Source organism: Ictidomys tridecemlineatus, unplaced genomic scaffold (assembly GCF_052094955.1).
Source record: "Ictidomys tridecemlineatus isolate mIctTri1 unplaced genomic scaffold, mIctTri1.hap1 Scaffold_54, whole genome shotgun sequence".
Taxonomy (NCBI): domain Eukaryota; kingdom Metazoa; phylum Chordata; class Mammalia; order Rodentia; family Sciuridae; genus Ictidomys; species Ictidomys tridecemlineatus.
Genome location: NW_027523576.1, coordinates 1,155,737 through 1,161,764, shown reverse-complemented (window position 1 = coordinate 1,161,764; position 6,028 = coordinate 1,155,737). Strand labels below are relative to the sequence as shown.

Sequence of the window (6,028 nt, the reverse complement as noted above, 5' to 3'; positions counted from 1 at the left end):
GCCTATTTACCAATATAGATAAGATCTTTTCACAGACCTTTATTACTTGGGCATTCTAACTAAAGGATAAAAGAAATAAGAAATACTGAAAACATTAATCTACTCTCATTCCAATAAAATAATTTTTTATGTCTGTTGAGTTTTATTATTTTAAAAAAAACTAGTTTTAAAGGATTTAAGGTATATAAAATTTTGTTTAAACAATAACTGTTATTTTAAAAGTACCACATTACATTCCATATTTCAAATTTTTCTTTAAAAGCTAAACTTGGTTAATATAAAAAAATCAGTGTAATTATGATAATTATTAATAACATATTAATTGTATCTTTATTTCCCAAATATACACGTCATTAAAGTACAAGATTTAAAAGAACATTTTACTAAGCTGATGTTCTTCAAACAAAAGTTTCTACAACAATAGCTCTTAAACTATATAATAATAACAAATTAATTGGAAATTAATGGTGTTATTTAATATTTTATATTTAAATAAATACGTTATAAAATTTTACGTTACTCTCTACACTGAGAAGTAAACTATATTTCGAAAAGACAATTAAGACACACTGGCTTATTTAAAAGTTAACAATATGAAGTATATAATTTTTTTTGTGTGTGTGGTGTTAGGGATTGAACCGGGGGCCTTGTGCAAGGGAAGCACTTTACCAACAGGTCATGCCCTGCTTTGAAAATATGATTCTTGCCATTTTGTATTTATTTCTTGATAGATTACTTTCACAGTTTTTATTTCACAGCCAGCCCATCTCTCCCATGGGTACCTCGCCCATGCTGGATATGAACGGAGAGCTGTAGGCTAAGTTAGAATACATGATGACGTACTGGAGGCCTCTGGATTTGTACTTCAATCTTCATCTGCTCTATGGAGGAAGAGCAGGGAGTAGACGGGCAGAAGACCGTTAAGGCCAGTTATTTAACTGAATCACATTTTCAGAAGTTTCTTGGGAGCACCTTTAGAAAAGAAACAGGTGTTACTTCGACTCTCTGAAGAAATTCTATCTCAATTCTTCTGGGTGCTCACTTTGGGATATGTATTTCCCTCCATCCATTACCCAAGGATCCAACAGCCTCTATCACCCTCCTCCCTTCTTTCCCACAGGCCAGAATCAGTTCCTGCCCTGCTATAGGCTTTGGTCTCAGGACTGAAGCCCTAATGACTGGATCTGCTCCCTGACTGGAAGTCTGCTCCTCCCCCGATAGGAGGGTCCATAGGACCTGGGGATGCGGAGAGTCCGGCCAAAGAGAGGGGATATGGAACCTAGTTCCCAGACTTTGGGTGGGGTTGCAGATGACATGTTTCTTCCCCCTTCTCCCTCAACCTCTCCTTACCTGGGAGCAGCAGAGCTCTAAAAGTGACTGGCCCTGCCTACTCCCTCCACTCTGGTTAAGTCAGCTGGAGCATCAGACCCCAGCAGCTGCTCAGCCCCACCAGTCTCTGCAGAGGCTCTGCTCAAGGCAGGGGCTGCTGAGCTGGCTCAGGATCTGGAGTCTGCAGGAGGCTGGGTTCCAGGGCCACAGCCCAATCCTGGTGTTGTAGGAGTCCCCAGAGAACTGGCATCCTCTGCCTTCATCCTGAACAGACTCCACTCTGTTTTCAACTCAGCTTCTGGAAATGAGCCTCCTGTGGAAATGCAGCCCTGAACTCCAGCCTTCCAGGTTGGGCTGGGAAAGGCCTTCCCTGTGCCTTACCCTGGCATTAGCCATAGGACCCTCTCTCTCCCTTTTATATATGAACATAATACCTTTATTTTAAGTTTAAACTCAGTGCCTAACACATGCTAAGCAAGCACTCTACCACTGAGCCAGGACCGAGGTCCCAGGACCCTCTTCTTTGACTGTGGGTATGAAGTTCCTTTCTCTGTACACACTGAATGGAGATACCATGCTGCCATCTTTCAGGATTGGGTATTTTCTTCCTGTGTTCCTGTTATCTCCACACCATGCCCCACTGTGTCCCTCTTATAGAAATCTGGTCTGAATCAGACCTGCATAAGCTAAAACCCTTTAGAATCCACAGGCGGCCTTGGTATGGCCACTCCTCTTTCCCTTGGGCCCTGACAGGGAGGATTTCTCAGAACTCAGGGCTGAGCATGGTCAAGCTATTGCTTCCAGTGACTGGAGGCCTGATTCTTCTGTCTCACCTCAGAATGGGAAGGACCAGTCAAGGTACAGACTAGGATCTTGGGAATTTACTTGCCTGTCCTCATTGCTCCCCCATCTCCCCCATCCCTCTCTTCAATCTGCCTACAATACCTGTCAGAAAAAAAATTATGATGCATCCTATGATGAGGATTCTAGTGATTAAAGGTACTGAATTCCAGTGATTAAAGGTACTGGCTGAGGACTTCTCAGTGACTGTGTCTGGGGTGGTGGTTGAAGGTCCTGAAATGAAAACACAAGAGTGTTAGCCCTTCTTCAGACCAAAATATGAGGACATATCTGCTTAGATCCTGCTGCCCCAAGTCATTCAGGAAGGCAGATCTCTGCTATGTGGCAGCTGCTGTGACAGGTCCTGAGAAGTGAGGGAGACAGGAAACAGGCCATGTCTTTAAGGGGCTCATACAGCTAATGGGAGAAGCCTGGGTGACCATACGACTCATCCTTCCTGGTGGCAGAATATGAGGAGACCCATGAGGATGGTGGTGGAGAAGCTGACATGTGAAGTGATTTAGAGGAATTTCCAAAAAGAGACGAGCACATGTCAGACCCAAAGAATGTGCACTAAAAAAGACACATTAGGAGGTGAGAAGGGAAAAAGATAGGAAGACTATAACTATGAATGTTAACCCAGGTCTGACTCATGCTTGATGGATTGTACACACACACACACACACACACACACACACACACACACACACACACGTAGCAGCATCTCATGTGAATCCCACTTCTTCCCCCTCCTGCCAGTTACCTGTTGGCTCCAACTCCGCCTCCCATTCCTTCAAGTTCTGAATCCAGGTTCTACAGTCACCTATCGAGGACCTGTGCAACAACTCGGTCACCTCCTTGTCATTTTCCCACATTTTTTTCATCCAGTTGGACCCAGGATGTATCTCTCTCCACTTTCTGTTGTCTGAGTCAAAAAGGAGCCACATCTGTTCATTGAAGCCAAACTTCCAGGAGCTGTTGGATTTATGCTGACAACACATCCTGCCCTCCAGGGTGTTCACACCTGCCCCCATCAGAGAGAAATCATCCTCCTTTCTTAACAAATCCTTTGTCCAACTCAGTACCACCTTCCCTGTTTTCCTTCTAATCTGGCTGTGTTCTATCCTCCAAAACAGCTATGTCTGGGCTTTTAGAGGGACCAACATCTAACTCTTTTTTTTTATATGCACACAATCAATTTCCTTCAACCAATATCAGCTCTCTCATGTCCCTGGACTATCCTTACATACCTCTGGCCATGTCATTTTCTGCTTTAATGTCAGCTAGTTTCTGATTTAGTGTATTCCCAATATCTCTCAGTGAGGTTTTCTGCTCTTCCCAGGTGACTGTGGCACTCACTTTCCCTCCCAGGGCACTCAAGGAGTTAACCTTGTCCATGCCACAGTCATAGGAGAAAAAATTCTTCTGGTCCACCTGGGCGTGGACTGTACACCATTGCTGTCCAGGTGCTGCCTTAGAAGTCATAGCAAAGGGAGTGAGTGCCTGTGAGGAAAAAAGGCGGGTTGGACTGGTAAGAAAGGACCCTTTAGACATCTCCTCTCCATCCCTCTGAAGGGCTGAGCTGGCAGAGCAATAATGGCCCTTCCCAAGCTCTCTGCTTCACCTGTTTAAGGTGAGCATGTTCCCCTCCTTTGAAGTGGAGGGGACAACAACCTCATGTCCCAGGACATAGCCCACTTCCCCTCTGCCCTTTGAACAATGCCTACACGCAGCAGCACATCACCTTGCAATGGTGGTGCCAGGCCTGCTGTGAGGGAAGGGCCTGCCTGGCAGAGGACGATCAGACACAGGAGAAGGGACTGTGCATGCTGAGTCATGGTGGGTGCAGTGAGGATGGGATCACAGCTGCATGAGAAAGAGTTCATAATTATGGTTCATAGCTTTTAGCTTGACTCTTAGGAGATGGCACTACTGTCCCAGGAGATTGCCTTTTTTTAGGTTGGAAAGTGATATTGTAATCTGAATAAAATGAAAAATCCATAGTTTGAAGAAAGGTAGTAAAGGAAGGAATCAGAAGCATGTGCTTTGTGGCTCAGAAAATTGTATATGCCAGGTTAGATATACTAGAAAAGCCAGAAAAATGACCAGTCCACTGTGATTTTTAAGCAAGCCTGGGAGACTCTTGTTTATCAAGTGTATTAAAAATATCTAGTATCCAAACCTGAACCAAAATTAGTGGAAAGGAAGAAATAAATAATAACTTCAGAGCAGAGCACAAATAATGAATCAGAGACTAAAAAGGAGCACGAGAGAGTAATGAAATAAGGAGCTGGTTCTTCAAAGAACTAAACACAGGTGAAAAGTCAGTAGCTAGACAACTAGGCAAAGTAGAGAGAAGACTCAAATTCAGACAAGAAAAGGGAAAGGTTGCAACTGACACCACAAAAGTACAAAGAATCATTTGAGATTATTAGGAACAAAGATACCCATGTTTGTTATTATTTGCAAAAATTTGGTAACCTAGAATAAATGGAAAAATTCCTGAACATGTACACATATATATCTTACCCAGCCAGATTGAATAATGAATAAATAAAAAAGCTGAGCAGACCTATAATAAGTAACAAGATTGAATCAGTAGTAATAGCCTTCCAGAAAAGAAAATTCCAATACAAGAGAGCTTTACTGCTAAAAGTTCTACCAAATATTTGAAGAACAGTTTCTAGTTCTCCTTAAGTAATTCCCAAAAATAGAAGAGAAAGAAATTCTTCCAAATACATTTGATAAAGCCAGCAATTCCATGATACCAAAACCTGACAACACACACAAAAACTAATCCACAGCTATTTTTTAAAAATATTTTTTAATTGTTGATAAAACTTTATTTTATTTATTTATTTGTATGTGGTACTGAGAATTGAACCCAGTGCCTCACACACGTCAGGCAAGTGTGCTACTGCTGAGCCCCAGCCCCAGCCACCACAGCTAATATTTTTGATGAATAAAGATACAAAAATCCTGAACAAAATACTAGCAAACTAAATTCAATTGCCCACTAGAAAGATTATTCAACATGACCAAGTGGAATGCATCTCAAGGATGCAATAATGGTTCAACACTATCTAATCAATAAATGTAATATCCCACATTAACAGAATGAAGGACAAAACCGATATAATAGATGTAGAAAATGCATTTGATAAAATCAACATCTCTTCATGATGAAAATACTGAACAACTAGGTATAGAAGGAATACATCTCAACATGATGAAAGGTGTGTCAAATGAGCCATCAGCAAGCATCATATCAAATGGATAAACACTGAAAGTTTTTTTCTCTCAGATCTGAAACAGAAGAATGATGCCCATTTTACGACTTTTAATCAATGGAATTCTGGGAGTGCTTGCTAGAGCAATCAGGCAAGAGAAAAAATGAAGGGCATCCAAACTGGGAAAAAAGGAATAAAATTCTCACTGTTTGCAGATGAGCTGATGTTACATTTAGAAAACTCCAAGGACTTCACCCAAAACTAGTAGTGGTAATAGATGAATTTAGCAAAATTGCAAGATACAAAAAAATAAAATTATTAGAGTTGTTATATACAAATAGCAAATCATCTGAAATAAAAATCAAGGAAACAATACTACTTACAATAACTGCAAAAAATATAAAACCTTGGAACAAATTAAAATAAAGAGGTAAAAGGTCTCTAAAATGAAAACTATAAAGTAATGAGGAAAGAAATTGAAAACAACAACAACAACACACACACACACACACACACACACACACACACAAATAAAAAGATAACCAATATTGTTCAAATGTCTATTCTACCCAACAAGATCAGCAGATTCAATGTAATCACTACCAAAACACCAAGAGCATTCTTCACAG

At 41.0% G+C, this 6,028-nt stretch overlaps 1 long non-coding RNA gene across 2 annotated transcripts; it reads right to left on the bottom strand.

Annotated features, from left to right (window-relative positions):
- Positions 1–619: 619 nt before the first annotated feature.
- On the bottom strand, positions 620–4,606 carry LOC144373956 (uncharacterized). 2 transcript variants are annotated; one of them, XR_013433507.1, is made up of 3 exons: positions 2,933–3,689; positions 2,275–2,403; positions 620–972 (listed from the first exon to the last, which is right to left on the bottom strand). It is a non-coding gene; the product is annotated as an uncharacterized LOC144373956 (long non-coding RNA). The 2 variants fall into 2 exon arrangements; XR_013433506.1 differs by having other exon boundaries at positions 2,275–4,606.
- Between the last annotated feature and the right edge of the window lie 1,422 nt (positions 4,607–6,028).